Genomic DNA, 23,648 nt, shown 5'->3' with positions numbered 1-23,648 from the left:
CATACATTTGGCTGGCATCCATTCTATGTGTATAGATACTTTTAGGCCCATGCACATGACATATTAACGTTCTGTGTATGTGTTCTGGGTAGTATGGGGCCTTATTATGTGTCTTGCATGCATGTTTGCAGCCATATTTCTTTGGATTCATACATGGCATGTTTCATAGTATGATATTTCATATATTGGAGTATTTCTCTGTAACATGATGCCGGTAGAAGCCCAGTACATGGTTTTAATATTGTGCATGATGCCTGTATCAGTAACTCTGTAAATTTATGTACACCTGGGTGTATTCCAATATTATTGCTAGGTTATGCCATCACTTGTGCAGGGAACAATATGAATGTAGCTGGATAGGGGCAGGGGCCACCATCCAGGTAAACATTGTAATAGGCTTTAGCACTGAATTACCTTCCACTGCGTCCACTTTCAAAGGTTGGACCGCCACTGATTGTAAATTGGTATGAGAAGGGAACATCCCTTTATCAAAATCTAACAATTAGGGAATAGTCTAAACTGCTATAACATGTATTCCATGTCATAAAACAGACAGCCGGAGCTTCGCTTAGTTTTGACTAACACAGGAATTGCTACATTTTCCATTTCTCACCGTCCAGTTTTGGATTCCGTGAGTGAAACCCATCAGCATGAAGGATGTAACACCTTCCAGCTGGTATACAACATGAGGAGGAGAAAACCGGTGAGAAACACAAATGAGCAGCCTCGAAGTTACACAACACGGCCATTTTCTTTATAATCCTTGATGCCCAGAGATTTTCACCAAAAAAAAGGGGAAAAAAAGCTGCAAATAGTTCCTAGGAACGGGCTCACATATTGGCTGCCTCTGGAACATGGAGGCAGTGGGTGGACGTTAAAACAGTAATAAAACCAGTTATTTTTCCAGATGTTTTAGCTCAATTCCCTGTCACATTTGTCCCAGAATAATAGTGCACTCATTTCAGAAAAGCATCTACACATCCAAAATTCATTAAGGCGTCGTAAACCATCCAGACGTGGCAGAGAGAATGGGAAAATGAGCGAGCCGAAGACTCGAGAAGACTGGACCAAGACGGGAATTTCTGCTTTGTTCTGGTCGAGTATTTTACAAGTATCTTTAGGCTGGCATCTCTCCCGTATATATGGAAATCCAATGAGTGGAGGGGATTGTGGAGAAGCTGGAAGGTTTCCATCAATGGTGGCAACTCCAGATGGGGAATTATAACCTATTAGACTTGGCCGGTATAGATCTGTACATATATTGTAGGAAAACGTCCAAAGTAATCTCTCACTTATTAACCAGATCAGATGTGCAACGTATTACAAGGCTGGAAATCCCCGAGAATCCCAGTGCTGGTATCTACAGACCGTGGAGCGCACATGCGGCCCTCTTTATGATGATCAGTGTAAATAGTGTAATCGAGTAGACATAATAAAGAGGTTGTGTGACCTATTGTATGATATTAAAATATAGCAGCTTAACTGCTGTGACTCTCTGTGCGAAATGTGCCACCTTGTAATACAGATGTGACCCATGAGACAAGGGAAGGTGCTGGTTATTGGAAGTCACTGTATAAGGATCAGTTGTAATTTGGCTTAGATAGGGACAATGGGTTCTTCAGAGCTTTACTATTGGGATGTCACAAATAAATAAAATCAAATCGATCAAAACAATAAAACAAACAAAGAGACAAAAAAAGGATCGTCGATCTACAAGAGAGCAATCCCTGCTCCTAAGAACTTAGGGTACTATTACACGGAACGATTATTGTCCGAATCAGCCCTATCCGAATGATTACTGTTCCGTGTAATAACACAACGATTAGCCAATTACATCGTTCATCGCCTGATCGTTGATATATGTTCGGACCTATAATTGTTGGGCACCGACTGCGCACCACTACGTGTAATAACATACATTACCTAGCCATGGTCCAGGGCTCCTCCTGCGATCTGCTTCTCCCTGGGTCACTCTAGAGGAGAGGTGTCCCTGCCGATAAGAGCTTACACTCTACAGGACAGAGAACCCTGCCCATAAGAGCTTACACTCTACAGGAGAGAGGTCCCTGCCCATAAGCGCTCACACTCTACAGGACAGAGAACCCTGCCCATAAGAGCTTACACTCTACAGGAGAGTGGTCCCTGCCCGTAAGAGCCTTACACTCTACAGGAGAGAGGACCCTGTCCATAAGAGCTTACACTCTACAGGAGAGAGGACCCTGTCCATAAGAGCTTACACTCTACAGGAGAGAGAACTCTGCTTATAAGAGCTTACACTCTACAGGAGAGAGGTCCCTGCCCATAAGAACTTACACTCTACAGGAGAGAAGGCCCTGCCCATAAGAACTTACACTCTACAGGAGAGAAGGCCCTGCCCATAAGAGCTTACACTCTACAGGAGAGAGGACCCTGTCCATAAGAGCTTACACTCTACAGGAGAGCGGTCCCTGAACATAAGAGCTTACACTCTACAGGAGAGAAGGCCCTGCCCATAAGAGCTTACACTCTACAGGAGAGAGGACCCTGCACATAAGAGCTTACACTCTATAGGAGAGAGGTCCCTGCCCATAAGAGCTTATACTCTACAGGAGAGTGATCCCTGCCCATAAGAGCTTACACTCTACAGGAGAGAGGACCCTGCCCATAAGAGCTTACACTCTACAGGACAGAGAACCCTGCCCATAAGAGCTTACACTCTACAGGAGAGAGGTCTCTGCCCATAAGAGCTTACACTCTACAGGAGAGAGAGGTCCCTGCCCATAAGAGCTTACACTCTACAGGAGAGAGGTCCCTGCCCATAAGAGCTTACACTCTACAGGAGAGAGGACCCTGCCCATAAGAGCTTACACTCTACAGGAGAGAGGTCCCTGCCCATTAGAGCTTACACTCTACAGGAGAGAGGATCATGTCCATTAGAGCTTACACTCTACAGGGGAGAGGTCCCTGCCTGGACGTATTGTTCTGGGATGGTTAAACCAGTGTTGGAGCTGTCCTGTATTGCTTGATTGGATTGGCAGTCCTGTTAGGGTACAAAACGATTATCGGCCATACTTGACCAATTACCATCCATTCTGTCAGATAATCGTTTTCTGTCATAGGTTATGTTTTACATTAGCAATCAGTTGACATGCATAATGTCGGCTGATTAAAACATGACCTAAAATCCAGATAACGATAGCGACGGTCTGCTGGCCGTCACATTGCATAATAGGAGCAGCCTCAGCAGTCTGCCACTCTATCCTCCGTGTAGCCCCTCCTGCAGTTCCCTGCCAAATGTCTGTGCATGTTATAGCACAGACAAGGAGCAAGCGAGCACTGACCTGACAGGTTGGCGCTCACCTGCTCCCAAATATTGGGGTGTATAATACACCCGATTTAAAAAGAAGTAGTGGGACCCCCGGGGATCAGTCGGGATTACAGTAGTTGATCCCCCATCGATCAGACACTTACCAAGTGGTAGGTTATTATTATAAGAACATCCTCTAAATGCACCATATCTGGCCTTGGTCTACGTGATGCAGGACTAGGTCACTGGACTACAGATACAAGAGTTTCATCCCGAAGTTAAAGGGTAAACCACATGGGTGATATCATGATATCACGTAAGGCAGCAGTGATCATTACACAATGTTATAGACTCTACACTTGATTAATATTCCTGCTTCCTGTCCTCGCCATGCACCCACACAAAGTCTTAAGATCTCTTAATTCCGACCAGGATCGTAATTTACCGAACGTATCCATATTATCAGATTAATGCCTCATTGTTTTCCAAGCAATTACTGTGATTCATGATGGTAAGGGTCCCATGCCAACACTCCCATCATATATCACCGATGAGATGAACATCACAAATTAAACTTAAGAGCATTATCTTCCTATTTGGCTATGGCCGGGGTGATGAAACGAGGCTTTGTAGCGAGTTCGGCAATTGTTCTTTGTATTCCTACATTGCATTGTGGAGCATTGTGTGCGTGGTGACACTCATAATAAGCGGCAGTATTTGTGAAGGTGTGTCTCGGTGTTTTGTTCTCTTCATGCCTACAGATCCAAGCATAGCAAAAATAGCCTTGTAAATCGCTCACTTGGCCATTGTCTGGAAACAGCTGCCACGGGTTACAGGCTGTGCTTCCCTCCACAGCCATGTGCAGTAGGCCGTGCAGCCGGACATAGAGTCTCGGTGGCCTCATACTATGTACTGTTGTATGGTGCATCATGTTACTGAGGTTGCCCACCTTTCCTGCAATGCTTCCAGGTAAGAATAAGGACACCCAGACGATTTTCTTACGAGAAAATTACTGTATGAAATTGGAGGTATAGTATAAGCATTTAGCCTGGAGGTTGTACACACGACTTTATGATACAGAACCCTTCCGATTAGAAATGAGCGGATCTCAAGTATGCTCCAGTTCAGAAGAAGTTCAACACTCTGCATTTGATTACTGGTGGCTGAAAAAGTTGGATCCAGCCCTAGTAAGTCCCGACATGGATACAGCCTATGGAAAACATGGATACAGCCTATGGTTTTCCAGACAGCCTTAGTGCTGCATCCAACTTCTTCAGCCACTGGTATTCAAATGCAGAACGTTCAGGTTCATAAGAACCTGACCATGCTCGATGTTCGCTTATCTCTACTTTCGATTACGACATAGACTAGGAAAGCCTATAAAAGTATTATGGGGGTTGGGATGTTTTGGTTGCTCGGTCACATGCATCCACTCTATTTGTCCAAGAATTGTTGATCACGAATTAGAATAGATGATGACTCTTTTCTGATTATTGACTGAGAGATCATAGGTTACAGCCACCACCACTACCACCACATAGTGGTTTATGCCTTGAGCTAGCACGTGTCCAATGTCGGCATGGTTCAGTAGATGCCAAAGAAAAAAGCAAACGGGACAATGGTTTTATTATTCTTCAACATAGAATATTCTTTTATTTGGTTTGACATTTGCTCTCACCTGAATGTGTCGTACTATAAGATCAACACCACAAAGAACCTATAGAATACACAGTTTGTTACGTGCCACTTGCGGGAAGGATATTGTCATCTCAAATGAAGAAGTATGTAATGTTGGATATGGGAGACTCCGGGGACAACAAAGCATTGGTTTCCTATCGGTTTCTCACAGGTCCAATGTTATACAGTGAAGGCATGGTGCCACTTGGTACAAGTGAAGAGATGGAAGGCCCTACAAGCCTCAGACAAAACACCCAGTGATGATATAACAAATAAAAGATAACGGTTCATCTGATTGTTATCGGCAATAATGGAAACAGCCTTTAGACATGTGGCCTAAAAGCCCTATTCCACGGGCCGACGGTGAGGAGCAAACAAGCGCTATTAGCGCTTGTTTGCTCCTCGCTCCGCACTTGCTGCCGGCGCTACTACACGCAGCAGCAGCGAGCAGGTAAATACTGGAGAGCTGCGGGGGGCTGCCCAGGTGATCTCTAGAGTGTCCGGGCAGCCCATCGGGGATAGTGGCGGTCTGCTGCCGCTGCTCCTGTTCCACGGATTGACGACAGCAGATCTCTGCTATCCTGGTCGTTTGTCTTTCAACATGTTTGAAAGACAAGCGACGCAACGATCAGCCAACATGAACGATGTTGGCTGATTGTTGCCTTAAGTAGGGATTTGAAAGTAGGGATCGAAAAGGCTGATCTGTGTAACAACTGAGGTTTGCAGTACTACCTAGTTCATTGCTTCTAGGGAAGAAGGTGTATATAATTCAGTATATGGTTTCACATTACAGAGCTTCAGAGAGTCTCTATGGTTAAAGTAAATTTTAGGCCTTTAGTGTCTCATTGGCTGCTGTTAGGCAAAGCCGCACTCTGCACATACAGTAAACAATGGATGGCCGAAAAGCAGATGGCTCCAGTCATTGTGTAGGGGTGGCACTGAGTTACTACAGTGCAGCTTCCATTGAAAAAAGGAGCTGGCTGCCGAACCCTGGTAGCCGTTGATTGTGTATGTGGCGGGGATACTGGTGTTTGACCACCCTCATTAGCTTTTGATCTAAGAGTGTCAGTACCCTTCTGTATTTAAGCCTTTTTGTTGCCCAAGGTGATTTCCAAAGGTGCCATTCCCATTGTAATTAGAGGAAAGGCTACTGATAGGGGTCCCTACCATTCACTCTTTTTTAAGAGACTTCATAGTTTCTACATCGAGTTGTAGATGGATGAGTTCTTTGTAGATCAGTGATTGTTCTTTGTCATCACTAAATGTTATAGATATGAGGCGCCACTATTTTCTTCTCCATAGCTCGGTATAATGTGTCGGCAAGTGCCAAACTAGCATAGCCAAGGAATCTTAAGACGGCTGGCTTGTGTTTGATTAAGTGTTTTTCTTCTTCAAAGCTTTCACTTGCAAGTTCAAGTTACTGAACCCAAATGAATACATAACACTCTGCATAATAACTGCTGCAGATCGCCTTGGCCGGGGAAGTATCGGCTTTCGGCCGCACTATTTGTTTTCCTTTCGGAGTTTCACTTATTTGTACAGTCTTGGCTTTGACCATAATGTAATTTCAAGTTATGACAATTCTCCCAGCTCTTCCTGTTTTGGACTCGGATACTCCTGTCGCCATTTTCTTCCAACTTCTCACTTATTGTGTGTGTGAGATATAACGTTTTAAGAGTCTCCTCGTTTTTACGATGAGTAGTTTTGCTTTCCACCTGTTTGTTACATTGTATACCCGATCCTTTCAAATATGTTTTCCAATGGATTTCCAATTGTTTCATTTAGTTCTGTTGAAAAGTGTTTACCAGGACTCGGGACAGGCTATTAATATCTGATTGGTGGGGGTCTGCCATCTGATCAGCTGTATGTTAGAGCTGTGGCTTCTGCATACACAAAGAAGAGTAAAACCCCAATTACATGGGGTGATCTAAGGGAGCAAGCAAGCGCCGACCTGTCAGATCAGTGCTCGCATTCAAATACGGCCGATAATCACTTTGTGTAACAGAACCTCAAGGAAGTAGACAGCTTAGCACTGTGTGTAGTGGCCGTGTTGGGTTATTACAGCTCACATTGAAGTGATTGATAGCTGAGTTGCAGTAACCCAGCATGACCACTGCACAACGTATGGAGCTGTTTTTTTTTCCTGCACTTTTTTCTGTGTATGGGAGTGCAATGCCTATGGCACACAGCTGCTCAGTGGAGCTTGTTGTTTGCCAGACCCCCTCCGATAAGATATTAGGTCATCGATACAAAAAATAAGTCCTGAAAAAACGCTTTAAGAGATGATAGATTTTTTTTTTCTAGAGACTTGTATGTATTTAAGTAAAAAATTATCTTCTAGTCTATTCATTATTAGACAATAGACACTCTGGACAAGGTGCAGATTCGCCCCTACTTCCTGGCGTTTGCCTGCCGTATGGCCCGCTCGTCCGATAGGCGGGCTGGGGGAGCTTGGGGGGGGGGCGTGACAAGGCGGGGCCTCCTCCCGTGCCTCAATTATCATTATTTACGCTTTTCATGTTTCAAATCTACACCTGCTGGAAGCAGGTGTAGATTTAGTACGCCGGGCGCAGGTATGGACGGCCGACCGGATTCACTAAGAGGCAAATCCTGCCGGGGAGAAGGGAGGGGAGGGGGGGGCCTAATAAAAGACACCGGTACACCGGTCTTCAAAATTCCCCCCTCTGTTTTGTGGCTGATCTTATATTAGCAAGAAGTGGAGGAAAGATTTATAGCAGTAACAGATGACTGCAGGATCTGACTGCACAGGGCTTGTTTGTAGTCTGTTACCATAGCGATACAAAGAGTATTTTCAGCTGTTCAATTATTTAATTTTAGATGCAGTGTAGTGAGGGCGGTGGGCCTAGCTTTTCAAGGGGTCCAGGCCAGTAATAACATGTGACTGATGATACATCAGGGGGATATACTTTTCAGAGCTCCCTACACATAATGGATGAAGAACATGGATGTGAAGGCAGGCACACAGGACTGAAGGAGTAGTTACCTGGATACAAAAAGAACTGCATTCAGGAGGCCATGTAAATAGCCATATTGAAGTGGTATTCCAAGTTCAGCAGGGACCCCTGTAGTCTTTAGAATGGGAGCCCAACTTTGTTTTGAATGGAACGACGACTAGAGCATGCCTGCCACATCTCTATGGGAGCCACGGAGATAGCCAAATATGCATGCTTCTGTCTCCTGCAGCTCAATAGATGGAGTGGCGGCATGCATGTGTGAGTGTCCACCCCTTTCAAAAGAGTTGGGTCCATAGATCTTGGAGGACCCAGCCATCAGAACACCCGTTATCTGACATCTATTGCCTAACCTGGATAGGGGATATGTAGTTTTAAGTCTGGATACCCTTTTAAGTAAATAAGAGTAGGATTCTAGGAAAAAATGGATGTAAGGAAGAATTGGAAAACACGAAACAGAGGATAAGGGATTGTGGGGCTACGACCAGTGGGACCCTAACCGACCGTGAGAATGGGGGTCTTTGTTCACAAGGCAGATAGGGCCCAAGGTGAATGGAGTCACGGCTGTTCATGGCGATCAACCTTCAGACTCCCCGTAAAATGTGAGTGGAAATAGAGCTGAGCATCCACCTGTCACTCTCCTCGTGATCGGTGGGAGTTAAGGCCCTATTCCACGGAACGAATGTCGTTCGTATTCGGACGATATCGGCCGCTACGAACGATAATCGTCCCGTGGAATAGAGTGCAACGATCAGCCGACATCGTTCATGTCGGCTGATCTTTGCAGTCGCTTGTTTTTCAACATGTTGGAAAACAAGCGACTGATACAGCAACAATCTGCTGCTGTCGCTCCGTTGAACAGGAGCGTCGGCAGCAGCCGCTGCTGTATCCTATGGGCTGCCCGGACGATCAGCGATCCTCCGAGCAGCCCCCCCCCCCCACGCAGCTCTCCACCGCCCCTCCCGCCGCCCCTCCCTCTCGCACTGAATAGCGGCGGCAACGAGCGGGGAATGAGGAGCAAACGAGCGCTGAGAGCGATGAGGTGATTAGGTGATGAGGTGAGAGCGATGAGGTGATTAGTCAAACAGTATGGCCGATCCCTGTTGCCTGGACGCAGTAACGCATTACATCTGTACGGGAAGGTTATAATTCCAGGCTGATTTTATAGAGTTTCTCCTCTGAAAAAAAAATCCAACGTTCTCAATTAATAAGTTGCTGGAAATAAAAGTGACAGTTCTATGGCAGCAAGAAAGTTCACACTGCTCACCCCAAGCAGCTTTTTCATTCTTTAATATCCGGCTGTAGGATCTAACCTCGAAGAGCAAGCCCCCTTCCTAATTCCAGTTGTTTACCCAGAGTTCCCCCCCCCCCCAGTCTTTCATATGGAAATCTGCATACGCCTGGAGTTCTAAAGGAGTAAGCGGCCCCGGTACAGAGGCTGCTATCCATACCTCTCCAATCCTCATACAACCTGGCAGAAGACCTGCAACCTTATGTGACACCCACCTGGCTCTGGGAGACACCCATATGTCACAAGGGTCTACATGATACGAAAACGCTGAATGATTGCATTATGGAGTGCTGTAGTCATCCTGCATTTTTAGATAGATAGAGATAGTATACCGAGTGGTCCAAAAAAATGTATCCACTGTTTAAAAGTCCATAACTTGCAAACTAATTGACGGAGTTTTCTCATATTTGGTGAAAGTGTAACTTAAAGTCCAACAAGATATCACTGTAGGTGTTCGAAATGTTCACCATTCATAACCACACAAAAACAATGCCGCCGAACTGCAGCACGAACTACTGACTGCAACGTGTTCAGTTCGATATTTGCACATGAATGTACGATGGATTCTCAAAGTTCATCCAATGTGCGTGGCTTTTGTCAATATACGGCGTCCTTTAGTGTTCCCGACAGGTAAAAGTCCAGAGGAGTTAAGTCTGGGGAACATTGTGGATACTCCACAGCACCTCTACGGCCTATCCATCTTCCTGGTAGATTTTCGTCGAGATACGCCCTAACACGATGTTGGTAGTGGGCTGGGGCACCATCTTGTTGAAAATAAAATCTTCAGTCTCCATACAGGTCTGGGATGGTAGGTAAAATGGATGTCTGAAGCTTATGAAGGTACACCTCACCGGTAACTGTGCCGTCAAAGAAGAATGGCCCAATCAAGCCCCGGTACGACAACCCACACCACACATTTACTCCTGGCAAATTCACGGCTTTGTCGACATGGACGTTTGGATTTTCGGCGGCCCAGTAGATGCAATTGTGGCGATTTACTGTACCATTGAGTTTGAACTGTGCCTCATCAGACCACACAATCATCTCTGCAAACTCCTCATCATTGCGCACCATGTTGTTAAACCACTCGCAGTACTCCATTCTACGATCTGGGTCATCCTTGTTCATTGCGTGTAGCAATTGTTGGATGTAGCACTTCCACTTTGCTGTCTTCAAAATACGCCGAACACTCCAGTTTTACGGACACACTGTCTCAAAGACTTCTGTGGTGAGCGAGTGAATTGTTGTAACACACAACGGGAGTTAGCTGGACTTGTTACCGTTAAAGGTCGTCTAGATCGTTATTCGTGTACATCTTTAACACAGCCTTTGGCTTCAAATTAGTTTCGAATGCGACGGATGGTTAAACGTGTCGGTGGCTCTGTTTGATACTTATTTCGCCATTGCCGTTGAACCTCATTAATGTTTAATTGCACATTGTTCATTGTTTTGCTGGGATCAGAAGGAATAAACGATTGTAGTAACAATCGTAACTAACGACCAGCATTGTGTAATATGGTGAACGATTTCAGGTTAACTATAAACAATCTCGTTTGCAATCGTTTATCGTTAGTCGTTAAAAATCTCTCCGTGTAATAGGACTCTTAGGGCCCTATTCCACGAGACGATTATTGTTCAGATAATCGTTAAATCGTTCGGAACTAAGCGATAATCATTCGGTTGAATAGCAGTTAATGATTAAACGATGAACGAGAAATCGTTGATCGCTTAATAAGACTTGGACCTATTTTTATTGTTGCTCATTCGCAAATCGTTCGCATGGAATAAGACGTCGTTCAGTCGTTCACAGTGGCGACGAACGCAATAGCGACAACAAGAGGACCACAAGAACAATCATAATTAACGATCATTGTTCGTTGTAATTGGGTAAATGATTTCAGGTTGTTCGCAATGGCGGTTGTTTGAGATCGTTTATCGTTAACAATTATCCAAACGATAATTGTCCCGTGGAATGGGGCCCTTAGGGCCCTATTACACCAGCAGATTATCTGACAGATTTTTTTAAGCCAAAGCCAGAAACGGATTTGAAAAGAGGAGAAATCTGTCTTTCCGTTATCTTTTATCTGTTTATAGTCCGTTCCTGGCTTTGGCTCAAAAATTCTGTCAGATAATCTGCTGGTGTAATAGGGCCCCAATGGTGCGTTTACACAGAGAGATTTATCTGACAGATTTTGGAAGCCAAAGCCAGGAATGGATTTGGAAAGAGGAGATATCTCAGTCTTTCCTCTATGACCTCTGTTCTCTGTTTATAGTCTGTTCCTGGCTTTGGCTTAAAAAATCTGTTGGATAAATCTCTCTGTGTAAACGCACCATTAGACTCATGCTGTGAGAGGGGAGGAGTAGCAGCAGGTGTGTGTGTGTGTGTGTGGGGGGGGGGCAGGTAATCTTCTCATCTGGTGCCTTAAATACAGAAAATTCTTCAGTACTTCAATGAATCTTATAGCATTTATTTCATGTTATGCAGTTTGAGCACTGTCCATACATTGTCTTTCCTCATTATAAGGAGGGTAGATTACCGTCAAGGAGCATTGCTAGAAACGCTCATTCAGCCAAAAATCAGCTGTGTAAAAGTGACAGCGACAACCGATCACACCTTTTGTGCAACCCTATAAATCATTGTTTATCGGCTAACATCTCTCTGTGTATACAGGGGATGTGCGTCTGATAGCAATGTATTTAGATGGCCACACAAACAATAAAGAGTTAGTTTGTGTGGCCCAGCTGCGCCATTAGTTGTGCCGTGTAAAGGCTGATCAGAGCTTGTTTGCAGCCACAGATGGATGAAGATTGTAACTTGTAAAAGCACTATATATATATATATATATATATATATATATATATATATATATATATATATATATATATAACTAAAGATGCCTGAAAACAAGAACCATGTCCCAATTAATGTCACTGTTCAGATTGGGGCTTTTCTTCTTCATCAAAGCTGACTTAAGTGATTGAAATTGTATATATCAATGTATGACCTATACTCAAACAGGCAGGGACTGTCCCAATGACGATATGAAAGTAATGACCGGTTCCCTCTTTTCCGCTTTGGTTTCAACCAACTTTCTTAAAGGGGTTTTCTGAGCACAACAGATAGATTACCTATCCACAGCAAAGCTCATCAGTCATTGAACGACTCTAAAGGCCCTATTACACGAAGCGTTATGGCCGACGTCAGCTAATCGGTGTCTTTCAACAGACTAAAACGCTAACAACACAGCTCCCCGTGGACGCCCAGCTCTTACCCACTTCTCCTCGCTCGCTGTCGGTGCATGTAATAGTGCCGGCAACGGGTGGGGGAGCGCGGAGCAAGCGAGGGCTGACCTGACAGGTCGGCGCTTCCTTGCTCTCCACATCGCCCAGTGAATTAGAGGCTTAAGGGTATGTTCACACTGAGGAATAGGCAAGGAATTTCAAGCTGAATCCACATTTAATTTTATGTGTATTCTGCTTGAAATTCAGCCTGTAAATATGGACAGAGAAATGTCTAAGTGGGTTCAATGGGACTTCTGCTCTGTTGTTCACACAGCAGAATTTACGCACGGAATGTTCCACATCTGCTTTCTACCCTAAGAATTGGCTTGTCAATTCTCGATTTCCAAACCAATTCTGCACAAATTCTGCACCAGCTCGAGAAGAGGAAATTTTTCTCAGGAAAATTTCCTTTTCAGTTTCTCGCCAATTCCTCAACGTGAACATACTCTAACACTACACAGTGAACGGAATTGGAAACAGTTGTCTTTGTTTATTGTGTGGTGGTAGCAATGTATAACTGTAGGTCAGCTCCCATTCAAGAGAACAGCAGCTCCACTACACCATGAATGAGGACAACTGTTTCTGGCCCCATTCACTGTGTATGTAGTGCAGGTTCTGATTAGCTGATTGACGGGAGGATGTCTAGTGTCGGCTTGGCCAAGTGTGCATATGTTTTTAAAAAGAAAAGTGGAGAAAGATACCTGGCAAAACCCCCTAGTGGTGACTTTTGGGCTCCGAGTATAAAAGAATTGGTCCATTGAAACCCAGATACTCTTCTGTCCCCCAATGTCAATGAGCGACAGTCAGTACACAAAGTAGATGGTTCTCTAGTCCCCCTCAGTGAGTAACCAGTTATACGTTCAGTTGAGCCGATGATTGATACTTCCATCCGACGACCAATGATCCAGTAAGCCATGACATTGACTTTATGCGCTTCAGACATTTGTAACTCTCATTGGCGCGTATCTGGTTCTCAAGGACTTTGGCCTCCAGCACCTTATAAAGTGTTGCCACGTGCTCCCTAATGATCCACCACCTCGCGTACACCATTGTAACTTCCTTGTCTAATCGTGGCCCGGTGCCAGAGCTGTCATCGATATTGAGATACCACCGGCTGACACTTATTTTGCAGAAAACATTAAATATCACTTGAACTGTTTTTGTTTTGCGGTGGATGAAATCTGCCGAGTGATACAGTTTTTTGTTGTTTTCTTTCCCCGCTGACCTCTGGCATTGTAACCACTCTGCGGTTTATTGAAGGAGGGCCTTACTTTGTTGTTGCTCTCCCATGCATTGAGGTGTAAACCTCTGGAGGTTTGTTTTATTGCTGCTATTGGGAGGTGAGGACACAGGAAGGTATTGTATTCGCTTTCAGTAAATCTAGATTCTTCCCTTTGAAATCTAATTGAATTACTGATCCATGGCTGTGCAAAGTCTAGACCGATTCATACTAATAAAAGTCTTTGCAAGGTTTTTGGATTGGAGTTGCGTTATTCCAAGTAAGTGAAGAGCATGGGTAGGATCTAGAGAAGGGGACCATCTGTCCCCCTGGTCATGTGATACAGTGCTGTACATTGTTGTGGCGATAATTTATACCATGTGCTATGGCTGAAATACAGTCTGGGTCCCGTCAAACCAAAATATTCTAAGTGGGAGGTGAGTTGAGAGCAGAACTGTATTCGCATGGGATGCCCAAGTGAGCTGAGAGCAATCTGATCTTAAAACCCATCCACTGTTCCTATGCAGCGTAACCACTTTTTATGGCTCGTTTTTTTGTGCTTTGTTACGCTTGCGGTAATATTATACTGTGTGACTCTTTAAGTGGCTCCACCGCATAATTTTACTCTTCCATGTAGACCCCAATTCTAATTTCCTATATAAGGTGGAGATAGATTGTGTGTAATGAGTCATAATATAATGTGCTAAGTGTTTAGTAGTATAGATGATCCTAATTCCAGAAGTCCACATCTGGGGGAAGATCTAGCCCAGTCCCCGGAGATGGTCCATGTGCATACAAGTGAATATAGGAATCCGGGCACACAAAGAGAAGACTATATCGGAGCTTTGTTTTTCTAATTTATTGCGGCTTAGGGTTCTGGCGCCAAAGGGTTTGGTGTGCAGGAGATCCTTAAACCAGTAAGGAACCTCCACCCGTAATAAACTTTAAACTATATTTCCTCTTTTAATTTTGTGTTTTTTAGAGTTTTGTGTCTTTCTTTGCATCTGCTTTAGGATAGATGTGTGATTGATGTAACAGACCTGAGGCTTCACTACTGACTGATTATGATGAGCGACGCCTTATGTCTAAGAGTACTATTACACGGAACGATAATCGGCCCTATCCAGCCGATTATCGTTCCGTGTAAAAAATACAACGATCAGCCGATGATCGTTGTCATAGGTTTGGACCTATAATTGTCGGCCATGTGTAATAGCGGTGCGCGGCTGACTATTTGCAAAGTGAATACACTACCTATCCATGGTCTAGGGCTCCTTATGCGGTCCGCTTCTCCCCGGGTCCCGCGCGCTGCAGCTTTAGAGCGGCCTGTCTTAGCTCACAGGCCGCTCAGCCAATCTCAGGCCGGGACTGCCACGGCTAGTTATTGGCTGATCGGCCTGTCAGTTAAGACAGGCCGCTCTGAAACTGCAGCGCGCGGGACTCGGGGAGAAGCGGACCGCAAAAGGAGCCATGGACCATGGATAGGTAATGCATGCCAGTTTAGCAAGGGCTGCAAGGACATTGGTAACGATGTCCATGCAGCCCTTGTTAAACGATTATTAGGCCGTGTAATAGGCCAGGTAAACGAGCACCAATCTAGCAGATCAGCGCTAGTTTACTGTTATTATCGGGCCATGGAATTACACCCTAAGTCAAGTATTGCATATCGCCATCTACTTTAATATCTAGATTCCTACTAGTTTAATAGAGGAATTGTGCAGGGACATTTTCCACATTAAATAATAAAAAGTCATACTCCCTTCCCTGAACCCCCTCCCCTGTAGCTGTCATTTTGATGCTCCAAGTCCATGCTTGTCACCATCACTTCCTGGTTTCCATGATGAGACAACACAGCAAGAATTGCTACCGGTGTAGCCTAGAACTCATCCAGTTATTGGTTAAACAGGCAATTCTTGCCGAGGTGACTTGTCACCGGATGTGGCGGTGATGAGTAAGGATTGTGATCATCAAAGTGACAGCTACAGGGGGATCAGAGTAGGGAGTGTCTTATACTTTTGTTTTTAAAGCATCCACAGCAGTATATAAAACTATTTACTGTATGGTCCCAGATCATTTGGACAAACCTCTGACATGTCGCAGTGATATGTCTAAAGCTTGTATCGGATGAGAGTCCACAGATCGCATCTCCATTCTAAACTGCTATAGTGAGCAGCATACACTTATAAAGGAAGTCTATGGGACTTTCTGTATATAGAGATGGCAGAAGTCTCCTAGATTCCCATTATGATTCCATACATCACTTGCTGAAGCTGTTTAGAGCAGAGATTAAGAGGCTCAGCGTGGGCAGCCGTGCACTTCAAATCCTTAATTCCAGCAGTCAGCAGGGGGTCTCCGCACCCAGACCCCATCCGGTACATACTTCAAACAGATCACTATGACATGATAGAGGTTTTTCCAAATAATAGGTGCTATGGCGTATTCTATTGAGACTGCAATATTCTTTTAAAGGAAATGTATTGCCTTGATATTTTTTTTTTCTTACTGGGTAAAGCCAGGTAGTGGAATATTTTCTATTTTAGATTGTCTCAGCTTAGTTTTTGTGCATTATTATGGTTGGGCTGCCATCTTGCCTGAACTGTTTTTAACAGTAGTTAGTGACATGCTTTACAGCAAGCCTCATGGACATAGATGACAATAGACAAAAGCTGTCCTACTGACCAGAATGAGAAAGGTTATTAGGGATGCTCTGTGACCTTATTGTTTTCCCTATCTTCTGGTGTCCCCTTTCACCGTAAGGTTATGTTCACACAACATATATTTTCGTATAACCATGATTATTACGAAAATATTCGTTACCTTGCTGTCTATGGGATCCCGGCCGGAGTGTATACACTCCGGCCAGGATCCCTAGCGGCGCAACAAACAACTGACATGTCAGTTTTCAGTTGCCGCTATTCACTGAATATCGGCTACAGAAAACCCTGTCAGTGCACACTATGAAGCGAGCAGCTCCAGCCGCATGCTCCCTTGTGTGCAATGGAGAGTTCTGATGCGGGCGCACACGGATGCGCCCGCATCAGAACTCTGCGGCTGCAAAGATCATCCAGCTGGTACTGCAGTACCGGCTGGGATGGTCTTTACAGAGACCAGCCGTGTTACGGAACGGCCGGTCTCATACATTGTGTGAACATAGCCTCATGCTGTGCGGATCACTTTCCCGGTGTCTCCTCATCATCAGAACAGGAAATCTCAGCTTAGTTTTTGGCTTAGTGGTGGAATTAAAAAAAATTACACCACTCTTGTCTGGAGAGTGACAGCCCTCTCAGCCAATCACTGGCTGTAGCACTGCCTATCTCAGCCAGTAATTGGCTGAACGGGCTGATGGCGGCTCGAAGACACCGGAGACACAGAGGACGACACCAGAGAAAAGACCAAATATTGGCAACGGAGGGAGAACGTACCACAGTTTGACAGGGAGACACCTAGCGGCCATATTTATAGGGTTGATTTAAAAAAAAACTTTAAAAAAATATATTGCAAAACTGCTTGCGATCTGTATGTGCTGCTGTATGTCCTGCAGGATGTGGTGTGTTCCTTCCAAGTCTGACACAGTGCTCTCTGCTGCCACCTCTGTCCTTGACGGGAACTGTCCAGAGCAGGAGAGGTTTTCTATGGGGATTTGCTGCTGCTCTGGACAGTTCCTGACATGGACAGAGGTGGCAGCAGAGAGCACTGTGTCAGACTGGAAAGAATACACCACTTCCTGCAGGACATACAGCAGATGATTTCTTGAGATTTTCAAAGAGAAGTAATTAACAAATCTTTATTACTTTCTGACACAAGTTAAAAAAAAAATCACCAGAGTAACTCTTATTCTCTCTAAATCTTGCAGTTTTCATTCTCACCCCTGGGGCAAAAACTAAGCTGAGACTTCCTGTTGTGTCTGTGGTGATAAGAGGAGGCTGCTGTAAAGTGATCTATGCAGCATTGCAGCGACATGTGACACCAGTAGATAGAAGAGACAATAGCAGCTCCCTGTGGAATGACCTTTTCACAGGTCACAGAGCGCGCTCAGTAATGTTCCACATTCCTCTAACGATATTTTTATTGTCATCTCTGTCCATGAGTCTTGCTGTAAAGCAGGTCACTAAATGCTGTTCAAACAGCTCAGACAAGATGGCAGCCCCCGTAACAATGTACAAATATTGAAATAAAATATTAAAGTCAGAAAATAGAAACAGATTAGAATAAAAGAATAACTTTTAGTATCTGACTCTGAAAATTTAGGTGACAAATTCCCTTTAACCTTACAGACAGTTATAAAAACTTTATATAACACAAACTTGAGATTTGAGGAGAAAGACTTGACATGGTCTTGTAGATGGGAATCTCGCTGTTCTTTCTCCCTGGCGGTACAGTAAGCCGGGAAGAATGTAACACAATGTAATAACTTAATGATTTTCCATAATTACACTATAACGACACAACACGTTAAACATTGAGCCCTATAATAAGGCCATACAGGGTGGAATCACGGGATGGTGGCGTGCACCATGGACAGACCACACAGGGACAAGGTAATGAAAAGCCATAATGGTTCCTAACAATGTAATTAGAATATTCCTGTAAACAGTTTGTTCCATGTATGTCAACAATCTGTCTAAATATGAGATCAAAGGCAATGAGGCACTTTCTTGTGGATCCTGCGGGGCGCTACATGAGCACTAGAGTGAGAATTAAGTCTTGTTCCAGGCAGAACACCATCTGTAATTTGTACCATGGAATTTTTACCCCCTTTTTTTTTCCCAACCAGAAATTTTACCAAGAAAGTTCCTTTATTTTTCTATGAATCTGTGGTAGTTCCACTTTTCTCATCTATCAGAATAAAAATGTAATTAAAATAGGTGAAATTGGCCCAAAGAAGGGCGAGGGTGGCAGCCAAGTTTTAGGGTTGCCTAAGTATCCCTTTAACTAGGTTGTCCAGGCTTACAAAAACATGGCCGCTTTTTCTAGAAAAAACAACATACCTGTCCTCGGGGTGGGGGTGGGTTTTGTGGCTCTGTTCCATTGACAAGAATGGAGCTGAATTGTAATAGCCCACACAACCTAAGGACAGGGGTGGCACAAGTTTTTTTTCTTTTTTTTTTCCCCCCTAATTCTGGATAACACCTTTAAAGGGATATCCAGCCTATTAGGGTAGGTCATCAGTGCAAGCCCATTGAGGCTGTGGCCTATAACATGCCCGCCTATGATCAATTTAAAGTGCTTCTGCAAGCACTGGAGCCTATTATGTGTACAGATAGAATTTACAGAAGAAGCTGGACCCATGATCTATCCCACTGTCATGCTTGTGCTGCTGAGTTCATCCGACCAGGGTCATCAGGGTCCGCACACATACCCACATCCTTCCCTAGCCAATCCTAGTAAATCGACTGATATATTAGCGGCTTTATTAACCACATTCTGCCTGATCAATAAGGTTCTAGCTTGCTCGTGTCCTGTAATGGTGTGGTGTTGTATGCAGTTCTTTCACTGTGTTTGACCACAGTATGTTTCCTGACCCTGCCTTTCCATGCCACCTTACCTTCATCCTCTGCCACCTATACCAGGACCTTCTCCAACAGTGAAGTCTGAAACCCCATAGAGAGGATAATAGATGAAAACTAGGGGACAATGATCTCAGGAGTGGCCCCAAGGCAAACTGCTTAGGTACAATGGCCCACATCTGTAGGCCCTTACACATTACTTATCTTGTACTTATCCTCCTGCTGTGCGGAGTTCTGTACATGCAGACCTTAAAGGGGACCTTATTACCTTTCCTGGTTTGTCTCTTCTACGGTGCACAGAACATTGGAGATGGATTCAGATTCAGGATAGAAGTTTCTTCTGGCAAACATGGTTACTGAGATAACAATCCAAACTTATGGGGAAAGGGCCCAAAATGTATTCACTTCTACCCAAGACTGCTCCGGGACCATGAACGGTTTCTAAGGTACCTGTATATTATAGGATATTCTAATATGGATTATATATTACCTTTATGGGCACCTCTGCTGGAAGAAACGTCTGTTATTGGTTATATCTCTCATTACGGAAAATCTGATGCTAATGAATATGGCCAGTGTTTCCTGTCCTAGATGGACTAGCTTTTCTATTCTTAATGTCCAGTTTGGGGGTCTCATGAAGATGACTTTTGAAGATTAATTTTTTTAGGCTTTGCTAACCATCTGCAATAAGCTTTTCTCTCTTAGGGAAGCCAAGTTTAACTTTGTGGCTGCTTCAGGAGAAATCTAGTATTCCATGTTGGCCAGTTGAGTGAATGCCCCACAATAGAAGAGCCAGGACATGTATTGTCTTCTTGAGAGAACCCACGTCTTACAGCATGCCAGCTTGGCATCATTCTTCTGGCTGACACTCTTCTTTAGCATCACAGTGTCCTGCCTTGACCTGTGCGTTGTTCAACTGTAATTCCCGCTGCCTTGGTACAGCCTGTACATGCTAGCTAAAGATGAGTGCAATTGGAGCATGCTCAAGTCTGGTCATTCGGCATTTGAATATCGGTGGCAGAAGAAGTTAGATGCAGTCTGAGGGAGCCTGGGGAAACATGGATACAACCTATGGTCTATGGCTGTATCCATGTTTTCCCAGACTCCCTAGGGCTGCATCCAACTTCTTTAATCACCGGTATTCACTGTGTACAGGTGTGTGAGCATCCCACTAACCAGCCATTTATGTCCTAACCTGCAGATAGACCATTACAGCTATAAACCCGGAAAACCTCCTTCGAGGCTGATTGTGTCTATTGTGTAGACCTCCCATGCAAAAGTTCAGTGCTGAGGATTTTTTTCATTTTTTTTTTAATTTCCAACCATTGACATTGTGAGTGGAGTGTAATATAAAAGATTATAATGAAGGACGTAGGTCCAGATGAGCTCAGTCAATGGCTTTCATTACTCCTCCTTCGACTCGAGGGACATTCATTCTTCTTCATCTTCTGAGACCAACCAGTACTTGTCTGCGTTAAACAATCACGTCTCTGATCTCGTGAAGAAATGCAGGCTCCACCGTAACTGGTAAACATTAATTACATAATTCTTACTGTTTCTATGAACTTTTATCCACATCCATGACCACACAGGCTGTAACGTGAGCTCCGGGTCCCGAGCAGCGGCCAAGCGAGAAAAGTCAAAGGTCCTCAATTGTTTTCTGGTGTCTGACTCGAAATGTTGGGTAAGATGAAGACACTGGAAAGTTAGTAATAAACAAGAAAAGCCAATGTAGACTGTGCGGCCTATACGGGTATCCAGTACTCATGCATCATGTCTTGAGTGATATTACTAATGTTCCTGTATATGTAGGATCATTTCTTTTCTCCATTGTCCTGCCTTTACTGACAGACAACCCGCTCAGTGTCTTTCCTCCTCTGAGTCTCTATACTGTTGGTCTTCTTACCATATTTGACTTCTAAGGTCACGTTACCTGCAGTATATGGACCTTCTGAAGGTCCTTCCTATCTTTTAAGGTGGCCATACTCTTAAAATGGTTATCCTGACATTAAAACTTACCAAATATCCACAGACTAGATGACAAGAATTTGATGGGTGGAGGTCCCAGCACTGGGGCTTCCATGGGTCACAAGAATTTTTGTGCCTTGTTCCCCGAGTGAATGGAGCTGCAATATGCATGTTTAGCTGTTACTCTCTATTCAACTGCAATGGGTGGCTGAAGGTATCTGAGTGAACACACACCACACTAGGAGTAGTATGAGGGTCGTTTCAATGGGTAAAGAAGAAGAGGCAGATGCCAGGTTTCTCTGTCAGCAGTTTATCTTCCATGAGAACAAAGGATAGATCTATCTCTGTATCTATCAAGCGGATATATTGCATATACTGACTTCTTGTAATGTTAGGATTAATATAGAGTCTCTCAAGCCTCGTAGCTTGTGATGCTTGTGGCAGGAAGTCTGTAAAATACTCGGGTCTACAGTAAGTCATCTGTCCATTCATTCTACCAAAGCAACACTAGAGTGCAATGGCGTGTAGAATATTTTATAGTGAAGCAATACCTAATATAAATCATACGCTACATTTACATACGCTAGTAAATGTAAAACAGTCTAAAGAGAAAAAAAAAAACTTGGCCAATGTTCACTAAAAGCTTCTTCCAGATAGAGGAGGTCATGTTTTTGATTTAAACATCATCTCTGATTTATATTATTCCAGGAACTAACGCTTTAGCCATTGTGAGAGTATGCAGAACATGTAAGCTGAGGGCCAAAAAGGAAAAAAAACATTTTTTCCCTAAAAAAGATCAGATTTCATGGTCGGTGGTATCAATAGCATCTGGTGCTACGTTACTGTCCAAAGTCAGACTAATCCACCTGGGTGTAAGAGTAACTAAAGCCGCTATTACACGGGGCGACATAGAGGAGCAAATGAGCGCTGTCAGCAGGTAAGTACAGGGGGGGGGCCGCAAGGAGGCTGCCCGGGTGATCGCTAGATCATCCGGGCAGCCTATAGTGGGTAGCAGCCGTCTGCTGCCGCCGCTCCTGGTCCACAGAGTGACAGCAGCAGATCGCTGCTATCATTGTCGTTTGTCTTTTAACATGTTGAAAGACAAACGACAGCAGCGATCAGCCGACATTGTTCATGTCGGCTGACCATGGCCTTCTATTACACGGAACGATTATCGGCTATATGATAATCGTCCCGTGTAATAGAAGGCAATAGAGATGAGCAAATCAGGTTCAAGTCCATCCGAACCCGAACGTTCGGCATTTGATTAGCTAGGGCTGCTGAACTTGGATAAAGCTATAAGGTTATCTGGAAAACATTCAACATGTTGAAAGACAAACAACAATGATAGCAGCGATCTGCTGCTGTCACCACATAGAATAGAAGCGTCAGCAGCAGACCTGTGCCATGGGCTGCCCGGACGATCTAGCGATCAACCGGGCTGCCTCCGCCGCCCCTCCCCTGCACTTACCTGCTCACTGCCGCAGCACGTTATAGCGGCGGCAGCGAGACAGGAAAGAGGAGCGCTGACGGCGCTCGTTTGCTCCTCACGGTCGCCCCGTGTAATAGGGGCTTAAAGCGACTCTGTACCCACAATCTTACCCCCTCCAAACCACTTGTACCTTCGGATAGCTGCTTTTAATCTAAGATGTGTCCTGATGTCCGTTCGGCAGGTGATGCAGTTATTGTGCTAAAAAAACAACTTTTAAACTGGCAGCCCCGTGCCCAATGGGAGTATCTGTGCCCTAACCTTGCACCACCCCTCCGTCCCTCCTCCCCACCCTCTTCATCATTAGGAATTCCTGATGAGGAGGAGGGCCGGGAGGAGGGACAGAGAGGGTGTGCCAGCCTAATGCATACACAATCTAGGCCACTCCCGTAGGGCACGGGGCTGCCAGTTTAAAAGTTGTTTTTTAGGACAATAACTGCATCATCTGCCAAACGGACCCCAGGACAGATCTTGAATTAAAAGCAGCTATCTGAAGGTAAAAGTGGTTTGGGGGGGGTCAGATTGTGGGTGCAGAGTCGCTTTAAGTCTTTATTAGAGATGAGCGAACCTCGAGCATGCTAGAGTCCATCCGAACCCGAACTTTCGGCATTTGATTAGCGGTGGCTGCTGAACTTGGATAAAGCCCTAAGGCTATGTGGAAATCATGGATATAGTCATTGGCTGTATCCATGTTTTCCAGACAATCTCAGAGCTTTATCCAAGTTCAGCAGCCCCAGCTAATCAAATGCCGAAAGTTCGGGTTCGGATCGACTCTAACCTGAACCCGGTTGGCTCATCTCTAGTCTTTATCAGTTAGACACACTATTGTTTAACTAGATGGATTCCCGGAATTGTTTCTTACTGGGGAGAGACCACAATGCAAGATTTATATTGCCCCTCCACTATACTAAATGGCTGCCAAACTTGAATGTGATACTATATATCAGAGATTCCAAT

General features: G+C 44.5%; 1 protein-coding gene across 2 annotated transcripts in view; it reads left to right on the top strand.

Annotated features, from left to right (window-relative positions):
- Positions 1 to 23,648, top strand: part of THADA (THADA armadillo repeat containing) — a 480,068-nt gene that overhangs the window by 396,929 nt on the left and 59,491 nt on the right. The window lies entirely within an intron of this gene.

Source organism: Dendropsophus ebraccatus, chromosome 15 (assembly GCF_027789765.1).
Source record: "Dendropsophus ebraccatus isolate aDenEbr1 chromosome 15, aDenEbr1.pat, whole genome shotgun sequence".
NCBI classification, from domain to species: Eukaryota; Metazoa; Chordata; class Amphibia; order Anura; family Hylidae; genus Dendropsophus; species Dendropsophus ebraccatus.
Note: the sequence above shows the minus strand (reverse complement) of the source record. Positions and strands in the feature narration are given on the sequence as shown.